The sequence below is a fragment of the Thalassophryne amazonica genome, chromosome 15, assembly GCF_902500255.1.
Source record: "Thalassophryne amazonica chromosome 15, fThaAma1.1, whole genome shotgun sequence".
Lineage (NCBI taxonomy): Eukaryota > Metazoa > Chordata > Actinopteri > Batrachoidiformes > Batrachoididae > Thalassophryne > Thalassophryne amazonica.
In genome coordinates, this window is record NC_047117.1 from 42,643,736 (window position 1) to 42,663,112 (window position 19,377).

General features: G+C 41.0%; 1 pseudogene; it reads left to right on the top strand.

Moving 5' to 3' along the window:
* Nucleotides 1-19,377, top strand: part of LOC117526246 — a 207,199-nt pseudogene that overhangs the window by 143,257 nt on the left and 44,565 nt on the right.

A 19,377-nucleotide genomic window follows, 5' to 3' on the forward strand; every position in this document is an offset into this window, starting at 1 on the left:
AGCCTCACTGACAGATCAGCGTGGGTAGCTTCTTTTGCCCCACATCCTGGAGCCGTGAGCCCATTCATGTGAGCGCTTTGCTGCTCTCGAGATGCGGGTGTGTTGCCAGCGAGCTGCTCCAGCTGACCACTGTGTCATAGCTACTCACAGCTGGAGAACATATATCGTGCCATGAAGAACATCACCTCTCAACACGCCATTGTGATGCACATGTGTCGGCATGCTCTCCTGACATGGTAAAAAATAAAAACACATATCACCTTTGAAACACATTCAGCAGTGCCTCAGTCTGCACTGGACACCATCAGCCAGGCTGATGGTGCCCCATTGTCCTTCGGCGTTCCGTGCGCTGGAAAGCTGGATGCGCGGCTGATGTGTTCATGATATGAGTGTATCAATTCATTCATGTCAGTTCATTAATTCCTTGTTTACATCCATGGTCAATGTTTATGAACATGAAGTAACAGAAGGATGATAATTCTTGTATTGTCTGCTCTTTATAACAGGAATTAAATATTTTAACAGACAAAATGACATCCATTTGTTTCATCATTTCCAACACAGACCGTCAAGTCAGCAGGCATCAATTACACATCATTACCAGTGATGTGATTGTAGCAGCAGTGGAGGCCTAGTGGTTAGTGTGTTTGGGTTCAGAGCAGAAGGTTCCTGGTTCAAACCCCACCGCTGCCACATTTCTCCATGTAACATGGAGTTGCATCAGGAAGGGCATCTGGCATGAAACGTGCCAATTCGACATGCAGATCCACCTCCAATTTGCTGTTGTGACCCTGAGTGCAAAACAAGGGAGCTGCAAGAGGGATTTACTTATACCAGTAACATGATTGTCTCACATTTAAACAGTACATTCATTGTTTGTATAATGTTCCATGCTCTCTTATTATTTGGTCCTTATACATTTTCTTCAATTTATGTACATTTGTCCAACATTTAATTGCTTCCACTGCTGTGGTATCACACCTCTCACGTGGTTGCACTGTATTCATGCGTGTGCACATGAGCATGCACGAAACCGTCACCACAGGATCGTACATGACTGTCTGGCCATCTCTCCCTCCCGACAGTGACTGGAATTTTTCAAAGTTCGCCAATTTATTTATTTATTCTCTGCCTTTTTCGTCTGGTTTCTGCCTCATTTGCCCAACTTCATATTATGTGTGAAGGAGCCATAAGGAGAGTAATCCACAGAAGGTCAATGCTGAAAAGGCTGGGTGTTCGAAGAGTGCTCTATCAATGAAAATGCATGTTGTCTGGAATGGAAAATTTGTGGTGGAAAATATTCATAAGCAACAGGGATGACCACAACCTTGAGAATATTATCAAGTAAAGTTGATTGAAGAACTTGGCCAGTCTTCACAAGGTGTGGACTGATGGTAGAGTCAGTGCATCAAGATTCCACCACACAGATGTGTCCAGGAAATGGGCGACAAGTGTGTCATTTCAAGTGTCAAACTACCCCTGAATGAGAGACAATGTCAGAAATGTCGTTCCTGGGCTAAGGAGAAAAAGAAGTGGACCATTACTCAGTGGTCCACAGTCTTCTTTTCAGATGAAAGCAAATTTTGCATTTCATTTAGAAATCAAGGTCCCACTGTTTAGAGGAAGAGTGGAGAGGCACAAAATCCGCGTGTGAAGTGTTCACAGTTAATGATGATTTGAGGTGCTATGCCAGCTGCTTGTGTTGGTCCAATGTGTTCAGTTTGCATCAAGCAGAGGTCATGAAATTTCTTCACAAGGAGAAACTTAACACAGCAAGGCCTGGTATGTCTCCAGGTGTCTAAGGGAGACCCTCCGAACCAACACAGGATGGATTGGTGTCATAAACCCCCACCCTTTCCAGGATTTAAGACTCCCCAAAGTGCATTCCTCATGGAGCTGCGGATTCCCTTATCAAGATTCCAAACCATATGTGCCAGCTCCTCTCTCCTAAAAAGAAACAGACCACAGAAAGACATATCTGCCCCCAAAAGTCCTAAAAATGTCTTTACTAGGGCTGCAACAACGAATTGACAAAATCAATAAAATTCGACGACAACAGGCGTTGGCAACGCATTGCGTCATCGATGCATTGTGTCGAGCGATTATGACGTCAGTAGCGACCAGTGCACAGAGGAGACGCTGTTTCGCAATTCGCAGAACTGCAGTTAGAATATGGCAGATGCAAGCAGCAGACCAAAGAAAGTTAAGACTTCAAAAGTGTGGGAGCACTTTATATTAAACAACGCAAAGACGCTTGTTAACTGCAACATTTGCAAGTCGGACCTCGCATGGCACGGGAGTACGACAGTAATGATGCAGCATCTCAAGCGAAAGCATGTCGGAGTCATTAACGAGGAAGGGGAGAGCTCAGTGTCTGGGTAAGTTAACAAATGTTTGTTTATTTTTTGTGTAAGCAGTCGTAACTAGGGATGGGTATCGAGAACTGATTCCTTTCGGGTAATGTTAAGAAATGATTTGATCCACCGACATCAATAAACTTTTTGCTTAATGATTCCCTTATTGGTCATTCAGAGTGGCCGTTGTTTTTGGGGGTGTTTTTCAGGAAAATGATCATTTCTATACATTGATTCCAGACCTTGCAGCAGGTCTGTAATCAACTTTTCTGCAGCGCAGTTTGCTTTGAGCCTTGAACCAATTGAAGCAGTGATTCGCAGATTGAAGCAATGAGTCGATCGATTGCTTTGTTGGTTCATTTTTGTTCTTTCGCTTTATTTTAATTTTCCCCCGCTAAAACCCTAAAGAGCATATGTCTGTGAGTATTATTCACCTTTTTATGTTAAACCTGTTATGTGTCGGACGCAGCTCGGAGAACCGACCAGCGTTTGAAGGACCCAGTATGAAATAAGCAGAGCACGGTACAAAGGCTAACTGAATTTAATACATAACAGTGATACAAAAAACAACAAAAGAAAGTGCGGTCTGGCGTGGTGCGCTCCCAGCAGCGCTAACGGTCCGAAGCCAGAAGCTGTTCGGACCCAAGGACCCCGCCGACACCCCCCAGGTGGCCGCAACAAACCGAGTCTGTGAAAGAAGGAACCATTATGTGAGTCCACACTCTACACACAGAGAGAACACTTAAAGGTGTACAAACAGCAAACACTTCCTGGCTTGATTACTAATCAGCTTCCCAACCTGCAGGCATGGAACATCCAGTTCACAAAACTCCACTGCAGTGGAAGCCGATACATGACTAACATACAGCTCAATATAATAAAGGTGTGAGGGACACCACATTTACTGACTGTATAAATGTTAGTCACAAAATCTAACGTACCTCAGGAAGTGTGCTGACGAGCGTGATACCTCACCCCCTCCTCTTTCACAGACCGTGCATCAAACCCTGGACGTTCTCTGCATCCACTGATGATGAGATGGCTCCCGAGACGACGATCTCACCCGTCTGGTCACAAGGTCGAGTCTCTGGCAAATACACACTGTATACTCCAGTCTTAAATGCCACCATGTTCCAATCCATATAGATGCACCTCAGCTGTGAGTCCTGACGAGCCGCAGGTGATCAGGGTGAGGTCCTGATAACCTCAGCAACACAGCCACTCAGTCCCAAATGCAAGCCACCTGGAAGGAAAAACAAAAGACAGAAACAAAAAGGCAGCCAGGCCCCCCAGCCATACAACAAAACCGACCTGTTATGGTCTTCTGAAACAATCAATCAATCAATCAATTTTATTTATATAGCGCCAAATCACAACAAACAGTTGCCCCAAGGCGCTTTATGTTGTAAGGCAAGGCCATACAATAATTACGTAAAAATCCCAATGGTCAAAACGACCCCCTGTGAGCAAGCACTTGGCGACAGTGGGAAGGAAAAACTCCCATTTAACAGGAAGAAACCTCCAGCAGAACCAGGCTCAGGGAGGGGCAGTCTTCTGCTGGGACTGGTTGGGGCTGAGGGAGAGAACCAGGAAAAAGACATGCTGTGGAGGGGAGCAGAGATCAGTCACTAATGATTAAATGCAGAGTGGTGCATACAGAGCAAAAAGAGAAAGAAACACTCAGTGCATCATGGGAACCCCCCAGCAGTCTAAGTCTATAGCAGCATAACTAAGGGATGGTTCAGGGTCACCTGATCCAGCCCAAACTATAAGCTTTAGCAAAAAGGAAAGTTTTAAGCCTAATCTTAAAAGTAGAGAGGATGTCTGTCTCCCTGATCCAAATTGGGAGCTGGTTCCACAGGAGAGGAGCCTGAAAGCTGAAGGCTCTGCCTCCCATTCTACTCTTAAAAACCCTAGGAACTACAAGTAAGCCTGCAGTCTGAGAGCGAAGCGCGCTATTGGGGTGATATGGTACTATGAGGTCCCTAAGATAAGATGGGACCTGATTATTCAAAACCTTATAAGTAAGAAGAATTTTAAATTCTATTCTAGAATTAACAGGATGCCAATGAAGAGAGGCCAATATGGGTGAGATATGCTCTCTCCTTCTAGTCCCCGTTAGTACTCTAGCTGCAGCATTTTGAATTAACTGAAGGCTTTTCAGGGAACTTTTAGGACAACCTGATAATAATGAATTACAATAGTCCAGCCTAGAGGAAATAAATGCATGAATTAGTTTTTCAGCATCACTCTGAGACAAGACCTTTCTAATTTTAGAGATATTGCGTAAATGCAAAAAAGCAGTCCTACATATTTGTTTAATATGCACTTTGAATGACATATCCTGATCAAAAATGACTCCAAGATTTCTCACAGTATTACTAGAGGTGAGGGTAATGCCATCCAGAGTAAGGATCTGGTTAGACACCATGTTTCTAAGATTTGTGGGGCCAAGTACAATAACTTCAGTTTTATCTGAGTTTAAAAGCAGGAAATTAGAGGTCATCCATGTCTTTATGTCTGTAAGACAATCCTGCAGTTTAGCTAATTGGTGTGTGTCCTCTGGCTTCATGGATAGATAAAGCTGGGTATCATCTGCGTAACAATGAAAATTTAAGCAATGCCGTCTAATAATACTGCCTAAGGGAAGCGCTTTTAATACCTATGGCATGCTCTAATCTCTGTAATAAAATTTTATGGTCAACAGTATCAAAAGCAGCACTGAGGTCTAACAGAACAAGCACAGAGATGAGTCCACTGTCTGAGGCCATAAGAAGATCATTTGTAACCTTCACTAATGCTGTTTCTGTACTATGATGAATTCTAAAACCTGACTGAAACTCTTCAAATAGACCATTCCTCTGCAGATGATCAGTTAGCTGTTTTACAACTACCCTTTCAAGAATTTCTGAGAGAAAAGGAAGGTTGGAGATTGGCCTATAATTAGCTAAGATAGCTGGGTCAAGTGATGGCTTTTTAAGTAACGGTTTAATTACTGCCACCTTAAAAGCCTGTGGTACATAACCAACTAACAAAGATAGATTGATAATAAAGATAGATTGATCATATTTAAGATCGAAGCATTAAATAATGGTAGGGCTTCCTTGAGCAGCCTGGTAGGAATGGGGTCTAATAGACATGTTGATGGTTTGGATGAAGTAACTAATGAAAATAACTCAGACAGAACAATCTGAGAGAAAGAGTCTAACCAAATACCAGCATCACTGAAAGCAGCCAAAGATAACAATACGTCTTTGGGATGGTTCTGAGTAATTTTTTCTCTAATAGTTAAAATTTTATTAGCAAAGAAAGTCATGAAGTCATTACTAGTTAAAGTTAAAGGAATACTCGGCTCAATAGAGCTCTGACTCTTTGTCAGCCTGGCTACAGTGCTGAAAAGAAACCTGGGGTTGTTCTTATTTTCTTCAATTAGTGATGAGTAGAATGAAAATTTAAGCAATACCGTCTAATAATACTACCTAAGGGAAGCACGTATAAAGTGAATAAAATTGGTCCTAGCACAGAACCTTGTGGAACTCCATAATTAACTTTAGTCTGTGAAGAAGATTCCCCATTTACATGAACAAATTGTAATCTATTAGACAAATATGATTCAAACCACCGCAGCGCAGTGCCTTTAATACCTATGGCATGCTCTAATCTCTGTAATAAAAGTTTATGGTCAACAGTATCAAAAGCAGCACTGAGGTCTAACAGAACAAGCACAGAGATGAGTCCACTGTCCGAGGCCATAAGAAGATCATTTGTAACCTTCACTAATGCTGTTTCTGTACTATGATGAATTCTAAAACCTGACTGAAACTCTTCAAATAGACCATTCCTCTGCAGATGATCAGTTAGCTGTTTTACAACTACCCTTTCAAGAATTTTTGAGAGAAAAGGAAGGTTGGAGATTGGCCTATAATTAGCTAAGATAGCTGGGTCAAGTGATGGCTTTTAAGTAATGGTTTAATTACTGCCACCTTAAAAGCCTGTGGTACATAGCCAACTAACAAAGATAGATTGATCATATTTAAGATCGAAGCATTAAATAATGGTAGGGCTTCCTTGAGCAACCTGGTAGGAATGGGGTCTAATAGACATGTTGATGGTTTGGATGAAGTAACTAATGAAAATAACTCAGACAGAACAATCTGAGAGAAAGAGTCTAACCAAATACCAGCATCACTGAAAGCAGCCAAAGATAACAATACGTCTTTGGGATGGTTATGAGTAATTTTTTCTCTAATAGTTAAAATTTTATTAGCAAAGAAAGTCATGAAGTCATTACTAGTTAAAGTTAAAGGAATACTCGGCTCAATAGAGCTCTGACTCTTTGTCAGCCTGGCTACAGTGCTGAAAAGAAACCTGGGGTTGTTCTTATTTTCTTCAATTAGTGATGAGTAGAATGAAAATTTAAGCAATACCGTCTAATAATACTACCTAAGGGAAGCACGTATAAAGTGAATAAAATTGGTCCTAGCACAGAACCTTGTGGAACTCCATAATTAACTTTAGTCTGTGAAGAAGATTCCCCATTTACATGAACAAATTGTAATCTATTAGACAAATATGATTCAAACCACCGCAGCGCAGTGCCTTTAATACCTATGGCATGCTCTAATCTCTGTAATAAAAGTTTATGGTCAACAGTATCAAAAGCAGCACTGAGGTCTAACAGAACAAGCACAGAGATGAGTCCACTGTCCGAGGCCATAAGAAGATCATTTGTAACCTTCACTAATGCTGTTTCTGTACTATGATGAATTCTAAAACCTGACTGAAACTCTTCAAATAGACCATTCCTCTGCAGATGATCAGTTAGCTGTTTTACAACTACCCTTTCAAGAATTTTTGAGAGAAAAGGAAGGTTGGAGATTGGCCTATAATTAGCTAAGATAGCTGGGTCAAGTGATGGCTTTTTAAGTAATGGTTTAATTACTGCCACCTTAAAAGCCTGTGGTACATAGCCAACTAACAAAGATAGATTGATCATATTTAAGATCGAAGCATTAAATAATGGTAGGGCTTCCTTGAGCAACCTGGTAGGAATGGGGTCTAATAGACATGTTGATGGTTTGGATGAAGTAACTAATGAAAATAACTCAGACAGAACAATCTGAGAGAAAGAGTCTAACCAAATACCAGCATCACTGAAAGCAGCCAAAGATAACAATACGTCTTTGGGATGGTTATGAGTAATTTTTTCTCTAATAGTTAAAATTTTATTAGCAAAGAAAGTCATGAAGTCATTACTAGTTAAAGTTAAAGGAATACTCGGCTCAATAGAGCTCTGACTCTTTGTCAGCCTGGCTACAGTGCTGAAAAGAAACCTGGGGTTGTTCTTATTTTCTTCAATTAGTGATGAGTAGAATGAAAATTTAAGCAATACCGTCTAATAATACTACCTAAGGGAAGCACGTATAAAGTGAATAAAATTGGTCCTAGCACAGAACCTTGTGGAACTCCATAATTAACTTTAGTCTGTGAAGAAGATTCCCCATTTACATGAACAAATTGTAATCTATTAGACAAATATGATTCAAACCACCGCAGCGCAGTGCCTTTAATACCTATGGCATGCTCTAATCTCTGTAATAAAAGTTTATGGTCAACAGTATCAAAAGCAGCACTGAGGTCTAACAGAACAAGCACAGAGATGAGTCCACTGTCCGAGGCCATAAGAAGATCATTTGTAACCTTCACTAATGCTGTTTCTGTACTATGATGAATTCTAAAACCTGACTGAAACTCTTCAAATAGACCATTCCTCTGCAGATGATCAGTTAGCTGTTTTACAACTACCCTTTCAAGAATTTTTGAGAGAAAAGGAAGGATGGAGATTGGCCTATAATTAGCTAAGATAGCTGGGTCAAGTGATGGCTTTTTAAGTAATGGTTTAATTACTGCCACCTTAAAAGCCTGTGGTACATAGCCAACTAACAAAGATAGATTGATCATATTTAAGATCGAAGCATTAAATAATGGTAGGGCTTCCTTGAGCAACCTGGTAGGAATGGGGTCTAATAGACATGTTGATGGTTTGGATGAAGTAACTAATGAAAATAACTCAGACAGAACAATCTGAGAGAAAGAGTCTAACCAAATACCAGCATCACTGAAAGCAGCCAAAGATAACGATACGTCTTTGGGATGGTTATGAGTAATTTTTTCTCTAATAGTTAAAATTTTATTAGCAAAGAAAGTCATGAAGTCATTACTAGTTAAAGTTAAAGGAATACTCGGCTCAATAGAGCTCTGACTCTTTGTCAGCCTGGCTACAGTGCTGAAAAGAAACCTGGGGTTGTTCTTATTTTCTTCAATTAGTGATGAGTAGAATGAAAATTTAAGCAATACCGTCTAATAATACTACCTAAGGGAAGCACGTATAAAGTGAATAAAATTGGTCCTAGCACAGAACCTTGTGGAACTCCATAATTAACTTTAGTCTGTGAAGAAGATTCCCCATTTACATGAACAAATTGTAATCTATTAGACAAATATGATTCAAACCACCGCAGCGCAGTGCCTTTAATACCTATGGCATGCTCTAATCTCTGTAATAAAAGTTTATGGTCAACAGTATCAAAAGCAGCACTGAGGTCTAACAGAACAAGCACAGAGATGAGTCCACTGTCCGAGGCCATAAGAAGATCATTTGTAACCTTCACTAATGCTGTTTCTGTACTATGATGAATTCTAAAACCTGACTGAAACTCTTCAAATAGACCATTCCTCTGCAGATGATCAGTTAGCTGTTTTACAACTACCCTTTCAAGAATTTTTGAGAGAAAAGGAAGGTTGGAGATTGGCCTATAATTAGCTAAGATAGCTGGGTCAAGTGATGGCTTTTTAAGTAATGGTTTAATTACTGCCACCTTAAAAGCCTGTGGTACATAGCCAACTAACAAAGATAGATTGATCATATTTAAGATCGAAGCATTAAATAATGGTAGGGCTTCCTTGAGCAGCCTGGTAGGAATGGGGTCTAATAGACATGTTGATGGTTTGGATGAAGTAACTAATGAAAATAACTCAGACAGAACAATCTGAGAGAAAGAGTCTAACCAAATACCGGCATCACTGAAAGCAGCCAAAGATAACGATACGTCTTTGGGATGGTTATGAGTAATTTTTTCTCTAATAGTTAAAATTTTGTTAGCAAAGAAAGTCATGAAGTCATTACTAGTTAAAGTTAATGGAATACTCAGCTCCATAGAGCTCTGACTCTTTGTCAGCCTGGCTACAGTGCTGAAAAGAAACCTGGGGTTGTTCTTATTTTCTTCAATTAGTGATGAGTAGAAAGATGTCCTAGCTTTACGGAGGGCTTTTTTATAGAGCAACAGACTCTTTTTCCAGGCTAAGTGAAGATCTTCTAAATTAGTGAGACGCCATTTCCTCTCCAACTTACGGGTTATCTGCTTTAAGCTACGAGTTTGTGAGTTATACCACGGAGTCAGGCACTTCTGATTTAAAGCTCTCTTTTTCAGAGGAGCTACAGCATCCAAAGTTGTCTTCAATGAGGATGTAAAACTATTGACGAGATACTCTATCTCACTTACAGAGTTTAGGTAGCTACTCTGCACTGTGTTGGTATATGGCATTAGAGAACATAAAGAAGGAATCATATCCTTAAACCTAGTTACAGCGCTTTCTGAAAGACTTCTAGTGTAATGAAACTTATTCCCCACTGCTGGGTAGACCGTCAGAGTAAATGTAAATGTTATTAAGAAATGATCAGACAGAAGGGAGTTTTCAGGGAATACTGTTAAGTCTTCTATTTCCATACCATAAGTCAGAACAAGATCTAAGATATGATTAAAGTGGTGGGTGGACTCATTTACATTTTGAGCAAAGCCAATAGAGTCTAATAATAGATTAAATGCAGTGTTGAGGCTGTCATTCTCAGCATCTGTGTGGATGTTAAAATCGCCCACTATAATTATCTTATCTGAGCTAAGCACTAAGTCAGACAAAAGGTCTGAAAATTCACAAAGAAACTCACAGTAACGACCAGGTGGACGATAGATAATAACAAATAAAACTGGTTTTTGGGACTTCCAATTTGGATGGACAAGACTAAGAGTCAAGCTTTCAAATGAATTAAAGCTCTGTCTGGGTTTTTGATTAATTAATAAGCTGGAATGGAAGATTGCTGCTAATCCTCCACCTCGGCCCGTGCTACGAGCATTCTGACAGTTAGTGTGACTCGGGGGTGTTGACTCATTTAAACTAACATATTCATCCTGCTGTAACCAGGTTTCTGTAAGGAAGAATAAATCAATTAGTTGATCAATTATTATATCATTTACCAACAGGGACTTAGAAGAGAGAGATCTAATGTTTAATAGACCACATTTAACTGTTTTAGTCTGTGGTGCAGTTGAAGGTGCTATATTATTTTTTCTTTTTGAATTTTTATGCTTAAATAGATTTTTACTGGTTATTGGTGGTCTGGGAGCAGGCACCGTCTCTACGGGGATGGGATAATGAGGGGATGGCAGGGGGAGAGAAGCTGCAGAGAGGTGTGTAAGACTACAACACTGCTTCCTGGTCCCAACCCTGGATAGTCACGGTTTGGAGGATTTAAGAAAATTGGCCAGATTTCTAGAAATGAGAGCTGCTCCATCCAAAGTGGGATGGATGCCGTCTCTCCTAACAAGACCAGGTTTTCCCCAGAAGCTTTGCCAATTATCTATGAAGCCCACCTCATTTTTTGGACACCACTCAGACAGCCAGCAATTCAAGGAGAACATGCGGCTAAACATGTCACTCCCGGTCCGATTGGGAAGGGGCCCAGAGAAAGCTACAGAGTCCGACATTGTTTTTGCAAAGTTACACACCGATTCAATGTTAATTTTAGTGACCTCCGATTGGCGTAACCGGGTGTCATTACTGCCGACGTGAATTACAATCTTACCAAATTTACACTTAGCCTTAGCCAGCAGTTTCAAATTTCCTTCAATGTCGCCTGCTCTGGCCCCCGGAAGACAATTGACTATGGTTGCTGGTGTCGCTAACTTCACATTTCTCAAAACAGAGTCGCCAATAACCAGAGTTTGATCCTCGGCGGGTGTGTCGCCGAGTGGGGAAAAATGGTTAGAAATGTGAACGGGTTGGCGGTGTACACGGGGCTTCTGTTTAGGACTACGCTTCCTCCTCACAGTCACCCAGTCGGCCTGCTTTCCCGGCTGCTCTGGATCTGCCAGAGGGGAACTAACGGCGGCTAAGCTACCTTGGTCCGCACCGACTACAGGGGCCTGGCTAGCTGTAGAATTTTCCACGGTGCAGAGCCGAGTCTCCAATTCGCCCAGCCTGGCCTCCAAAGCTATGAATAAGCTACACTTATTACAAGTACCATTACTGCTAAAGGAGGCCGAGGAATAACTAAACATTTCACACCTAGAGCAGAAAAGTGCGGGAGAGACAGGAGAAGCCGCCATGCTAAATCGGCTAAGAGCTAGTAGCTGCGCTAAGCTAGCGGATTCCTAAAAACACGCAAAGTGAATAATGTGTAAATAATTTAGAGGTGATTCGGCAGAGGGAGTGCTTTAGTTAAGGCACGTGAAGATTACACTGGGAAACAAATCGTTATCTAGATAACTAGATCAATCTAACTGCGCAGATTAAACAGCTAACAGATACAGCAAAACACCGCTGTGCTCCGGAACAGGAAGTGATACAATACCGCAGTGAGAGCCAACCACCAGTAGAGGCCTACTGGTGGTTGGCTCTCACTGCGGTTGGCTCAGTGGTTACTACTTATTAAAGAAAGCCTGTGCCTCTTCAGAAAGATCTCTGGCAAGTTTCTGAACTTCTCAAACTTTAACTGCCTTGACACCGAGCTGCTCTGTGTAGAGAGGTTGTTGTGGAAAAGTAATGGCCTTGATATTAGACTTCAAAAGGTGATACTTGTGATTTATGAAGACATATTATCACTAACTTAAATGTCATTCCTAAAGTCTGCTGAAAACTTAAAAACTTTGTATTTGCCTACAGTAGTGTTCAGAATAATAGTAGTGCTATGTGACTAAAAAGATTAATCCAGGTTTTGAGTATATTTCTTATTGTTACAAGGGAAACCATTAGATTCAGTAGATTCTCACAAATCCAACAAGACCAAGCATTCATGATATGCACACTCTTAAGGCTATGAAATTGGGCTATTAGCAAAAAAAAAACAGTAGAAAAGGGGGTGTTCACAATAATAGTAGTGTGGCATTCAGTCAGTGAGTTCATCAATTTTGTGGAACAAACAGGTGTGAATCAGGTGTCCCCTGTGTAAGGATGAAGCCAGCACCTGTTGAACATGCTTTTCTCTTTGAAAGCCTGAGGAAAATGGGACGTTCAAGACATTGTTCAGAAGAACAGCATAGTTTGATTAAAAAGTTGATTGGAGAGGGGAAAACTTATATGCAGGTGCAAAAAATTATAGGCTGTTCATCTACAATGATCTCAAATGCTTTAAAATGGACAAAAAAAAACAAAAAAAAAAACAGCGATGCGTGGACGAAAACGGAAAACAACCATCAAAATGGTTAGAAGAATAACCAGAATGGCAAAGGCTCACCCACTGATCAGCTCCAGGATGATCAAAGACAGTCTGGAGTTACCTGTAAGTGCTGTGACAGTTACAAGACGCCTGTGTGAAGCTAATTTATTTGCAAGAATCCTCCGCAAAGTCCCTCTGTTAAATAAAAGACATGTGCAGAAGAGGTTACAATTTGCCAAAGAACATATCAACTGGCCTAAAGAGAAATGGAGGAATATTTTGTGGACTGATGAGAGTAAAATTGTTCTTTTTGGGTCCAAGGGCCGCAGACAGTTTGTGAGACAACCCCCAAACTCTGAATTCAAGCCACAGTTCACAGTGAAGACAGTGAAGCATGGGTGGTGCAAGCATCATGATATGGGCATGTTTCTCCTACTATGGTGTTGGGCCTATATATCACATACCAGGTATCATGGATTAGTTTGGATATGTCAAAATACTTGAAGAAGTCATGTTGAATGACATGATATGTCATTAAATGCGCATATTAAACAAATATGTAGGACTGCTTTTTTGCATTTGCGCAATATCTCTAAAATTAGAAAGGTCTTGTCTCAGAGTGATACTGAAAAACTAATTCATGCATTTATTTCCTCTGGGCTGGACTATTGTAATTCATTATTATCAGGTTGTCCTAAAAGTTCCCTGAAAAGCCTTCAGTTAATTCAAAATGCTGCAGCTAGAGTGCTGACAGGGACTAGAAGGAGAGAGCATATCTCACCCATATTGGCCTCTCTTCATTGGCTTCCTGTTAATTCTAGAATAGAATTTAAAATTCTTCTTCTTACTTATAAGGTTTTGAATAATCAGGTCCCATCTTATCTTAGGGACCTCGTAGTACCATATCACCCCAATAGAGCGCTTCGCTCTCAGACTGCAGGCTTACTTGTAGTTCCTAGGGTTTGTAAGAGTAGAATGGGAGGCAGAGCCTTCAGCTTTCAGGCTCCTCTCCTGTGGAACCAGCTCCCAATTCAGATCAGGGAGACAGACACCCTCTCTACTTTTAAGATTAGGCTTAAAACTTTCCTTTTTGCTAAAGCTTATAGTTAGGGCTGGATCAGGTGACCCTGAACCATCCCTTAGTTATGCTGCTATAGACTTAGACTGCTGGGGGTTCCCATGATGCACTGAGTGTTTCTTTCTCTTTTTGCTCTGTATGCACCACTCTGCATTTAATCATTAGTGATTGATCTCTGCTCCCCTCCACAGCATGTCTTTTTCCTGGTTCTCTCCCTCAGCCCCAACCAGTCCCAGCAGAAGACTGCCCCTCCCTGAGCCTGGTTCTGCTGGAGGTTTCTTCCTGTTAAAAGGGAGTTTTTTCCTTCCCACTGTTGCCAAGTGCTTGCTCACAGGGGGTCGTTTTGACCGTTGGGGTTTTTCCGTAATTATTGTATGGCCTTGCCTTACAATATAAAGCACCTTGGGGCAACTGTTTGTTGTGATTTGGCGCTATATAAATAAAATTGATTTGATTTGATTTGATGTTGCCTTATGCTGAAGAGGACATGCCCTTGAAATGGGTGTTTCAACAAGACAATGACCCCAAGCACACTAGTAAACGAGCAAAATCTTGGTTCCCAACCAACAAAATTAATGCCTCACAGATGTGAAGAAATCATGAAAAACTGTGGTTATACAACTAAATACTAGTTTAGTGATTCACAGGATTGCTAAAAAAGCAGTTTGAACATAATAGTTTTGAGTTTGTAGCATCAACAGCAGATGCTACTATTATTGTGAACACCCCCTTTGCTACTTCTTGTTTACTAATAGCCCAATTTCATAGCCTTAAGAGTGTGCATATCATGAATGCTTGGTCTTGATGGATTTTTGAGAATCTACTGAATTTACTGGTACCTTGTTTCCCATGTAACAATAAGAAATATACTCCAAACCTGGATTAATCTATTTAGTCACATGGCACTACTATTATTCTGAACACTACTGTATATGTCGAGGCGAAATTACCTGCAACAGTGGTCTTGATCTCATGGTATGAAATACCTACATTAAGAATAAACACGTTGCATGGGAGGTGGGATCTTCTTGCGCTCAATGGAATGCATTTTCACCTGTCGATCACAAAGTCGGTCAAATCTCAATTTTGGAAAATTGAGGTGTTGTGCTCTTATTGACTTCACAGATTCAATTGTCAACCTACAGAGGGCTAAATTTTAAGACACATCAAAAATAAAACTGAAAAAATTATGTGACAGGCTTGTCTATTTTGCCAAAGTTTTTTTCAGTAGTCTGTATGCTCGCCCCCCTTGCTTGTATGGTTGACTGACAACGGATGGTGTCCTGGGGGAATATCCTCCCAGATCCAGACCAGGCCATCACTTAGTTCCGGGACAGTCTGAGGTGCAACCTGAGGGTGTTGGATGAACTGAAACATAATGTCCCAGAGGTGACAGTCAATGGTAAAAATGCCTTCATCCTCCAAGATCTACCTGCATACACTCACCACATGAGACCGGGCATTGTCATACACCAGGAGGAAGAGAGGACCCACTGCACCAGTTTGTGGACTGACACTGAGTCCAAGGATTTCATCCTGATACTCAATAACAGTCAGGTTACCTTTGTCTAGCCTGTCGATGTCTGTGCGTCTTTCCAGGGATATGCCTCCCCAGACCATCACTGACCCACCACCAAACCAGTCATGTTGAATGAAATTTTTACTTTGCTTGCTTTCCTTCACTTACACAAGACAATATTAAGAATAGATAAGATAAGAAGGTTAAAAAAGTATCAATAAAAAAGTTGAAATGCAATAAAGTGCAGAGTGCCTAGTAACATTCAGTCGGAGTGAGCATAAAGATAAAGGTTTAGGTTGGACACACTGTGCTTTCATGGCATCATTTGTCACACCGCCTTTCTTACCACACTGCAGCACACTTGAGTAGCTCCTGAAATTAGCAGCTCTTTGTACTGAATAATTTTAGAATTGAAAATCCTTTTTAATTGAAATATGATTTTGAATTAAATCGTGACCACATGAATAGGAATTGAATGTGAATGATCCACACCTCTGTTAATAATGATAATAATGACTGTAACACAGCTCTCTGCACTGAACACATCTGCTCTGTTCTATATTTCAATGGATAGCCTATTTCTTATTTTCATTTAATTGTTTCATGGCAGAGCTGGTGAATTTCTTGAAACAAATACCTTATTAAAGTGACAAAATAATGTGTTGTGTTGTGTGCGTCATGTTGGAGCCTATGGACAGTTATGTTTTGTGATGTTTGTGATTAAATAAATGACACAGAGCCAAAGATTCCCGTCAGTTGACTTTAAAAAAATTATATTGTGCTTTGAGTATATATGCATGTTATATGTCAGGCACATAACATTCAAATGTATAGCCTTTATTCTTGTCTCGTATGTCTAGGAGCTCATTGTTCTGCTTACAACAGGAACGGGACTTGCAATGACTGAGTGGGGACCAGTGCAAGTTGTATAGAGGAGGATTTTCTTTCACCAAAACATCAAATCTAGGTTTGCATCTCAGATGTACCTTCTGGCAAATTGTAGCTGAACTTTCAGATCTTCTTTTTATGAAGATCCCCCTCTACACCACTTCATCATGAAGCTGTATAACTGGGGATACAAAATGCAAAACATGCACTATGCACAATTTCTCCAATTACAGCAAGAGAAGCCTATAACTTCTTCTGGATTGTCTGGGTGTCTTGGTATCTTTCCCCACTCTTCTCCTTCTTGCACAGTCACTCAGTTTTTGAGAACTGTCTACTCCACACAGATTTAACATAGAGTGCCATACTTTTTGTGTTTCTTCGTAATTGATAAAAATAAAGTCCAAGGCATATTCAGAGACTTGGAAATGTTCATGTATCCATCCCCTGAATATTCTGAAGAAAAAACTGGCAGTAAAACCAATTATTTACAGGTACTATATCAAAGTGTTCCATTACTTGTGCAACCCATCGTCTTGACTTTTTTTTTATTTTTAATTAATTTATGTAAATCATTTGCTTTGAGTTTGAGTTTGAAGATAATTTTTAATTATTTTTTACTTTTTTTTGTATTTTTTGTGTATTGTACATTTGAAATAGCATAAACAAATTTAAATGTATGAAATACCAAGTGTTCCAATACTTTTGGAGGACACTGTATGCATGTTTACCTCTATATAGGCATTATCTTCATGTTACTAGAGATATCGAATAACATTTTCTCATATTCAGTCTTCTTCTTTTGGCTGCTCCTGCTAGGGGTCGTTACAGCAGATCAATCATTTCCATCTCACCCTGCTCTGTATCTTCCTCTGTCACACCAGTCACCTGATATGTTCATTCCTAATCTTGTCCATTCTCATCACTCCCAAAGAGAATTGCAACATCTCCAGCTCTGCCTCCTGTCTTTTTGTTAGTGCCACCGTCTCTAAGCTGTACAACATAGCTGGTCTCACTACGGTCTTGTAGACTTTCCCCTTCACTCTTGCTGATATTCTTTGATCACAAATCACTTCTGCCACCTTTCTCCACCCACTCCACCCTACCTGCACTCTCTTCTTCACCTATCTGCCATATTCTTGATTACTTTGGACAGTTGACCCCAAGTATTTAAACTCATATACTTTCACCACTTCAACTCCCCATAACCGCACTATTCCACCGGGCTCCCTCTCATTCACACACATATGCTCAGTCTTGCTCGAACTGACTTTCATTCCTCTTCTCTCCAGAGCATATCTCCACCTCTCCAGGCTAGACACAACCTGTTCTGTACTCTCACTGTAGTGTCATCTCCAAACATCATAGTCCATGGAGACTCCTGTCTGATGTCGTCTGTCAACCTGTCCATCACCATTGCGAACAAGAAAGAATTCAGAGATGATCCTTGGTGTAATCCTAGCTCCACCCTGAATGAGTCTGTCATTCCTACTGCACATCTCACTTCTGTCACACTATCCTTGTACATGTCCTGTACTACTCTAACATACTTTTCTGCCACTGCACACTTCCTCATACAATACCACAACTCTTCTCTTGCCCTGCCTGACTGGAAAATCACTAAGGGCCCTTGGGCAAGGCCTTTAATCCCCTATTGCTCCCGGTGTGTAGTGAGCGCCTTGTATAGCAGCACCCTTACATCGGGGTGAATGTGAGGCATAATTGTAAAGCGCTTTGAGCGTCTGATACAGATGGAAAAGCGCTATATAAATGCAGTCCATTTACCATTTACCATTCTCTTGGCACCCTGTCATAAGCTTTCTCTAAATCCACCAACACACAATGTGAATCGTTCTGGCCTTGTCTGTACTTCTCCAACAGTATACTCAGAGCAAACATTGCATTGCAGTGCTCTTTCTTGGCATGAAACCATATTGCTGCTCACAGATCGTCACCTGATTTCTAAGCCTAGCTTCTACTACTCTTTCCCATAACTTCATGCTGTGGCTGATCAACGTTATGCCTCTGTAGTTACTGCAGCTCTGCACATCACCCTTGTTCTTAAAAATAGGAACCAGCACACTTTGTCTCCACTCCTCATGCATCTTCTCACTTTCCAAGATTTTATTTAACAATCTCGTTAGAAACTCCACTGCCATCTCTCATAGACATTTCCATGCCTCCAGTCGAATGTCATCTGGACCAATTGCCTTCCCACTCTTCATCCTCTTCATACCTGCCCTCACTTCATCCTTAGAAATCCCTTGCACTTCCTGATTTACTCTTTCCACATCATCCAGCCTTTTGTCTCTCTCATTTTCTTCATTCATCAGCTCCTCAGAATATTCCTTCCACCATCTCAACACACTCTCCTCACTTGTCAGCAGATTACCATCTGCATCTTTTACCACCCGCTAGGAGAGATGATTGTCTAGTGGTTAAGCGTTGGGCTTGAGACCAGAGGATCCTTGGTTCAAATCACAGCCTGACCTGAAAATTACTAAGGGCCCTTGGGCAAGGTCCTTAATTCCCTAGTTGCTCCTGGTGTGTATTGAGTACCTTGTATGGCAGCACCCTCACATCGAGGTGAATGTGAGGCAATAGTGTGTAAAGCGCTTTGAGCGTCTGATGCAGATAGAAAAGTGCTATATAAATGCAGTCCTTTTATTTACCATTTCACCCTAACCTGCTGCACATCCTTTCCATCTCAGTCCCTTTGTCTGGCCACAAGCCCTTTTGTCCTTCGTTCCTATTCAACTTCTTGTACAGCTCACAATATGCCTTTTCTTAAGTTTTTGCCACTTCTCTTTTCACCTTACGCCACCTGACTACTATTGGATTAACCATGGAATTGATCAGCTGGTCTCTGAATGCTATTGACGCCATTTTTTCTACAAGAAGGTCAGGACCGGGGGATCCTACCTGCCCAGATGGAACATATCCTGCGGGCTATGTCCTTGACTCCTGGGGGTCTTGGCGTGTTGCATGCTTGGCACCTTTCTCCATTGAGGATGTCGAGGATTTATTCATTTTTGGTCTCATGGCAGCA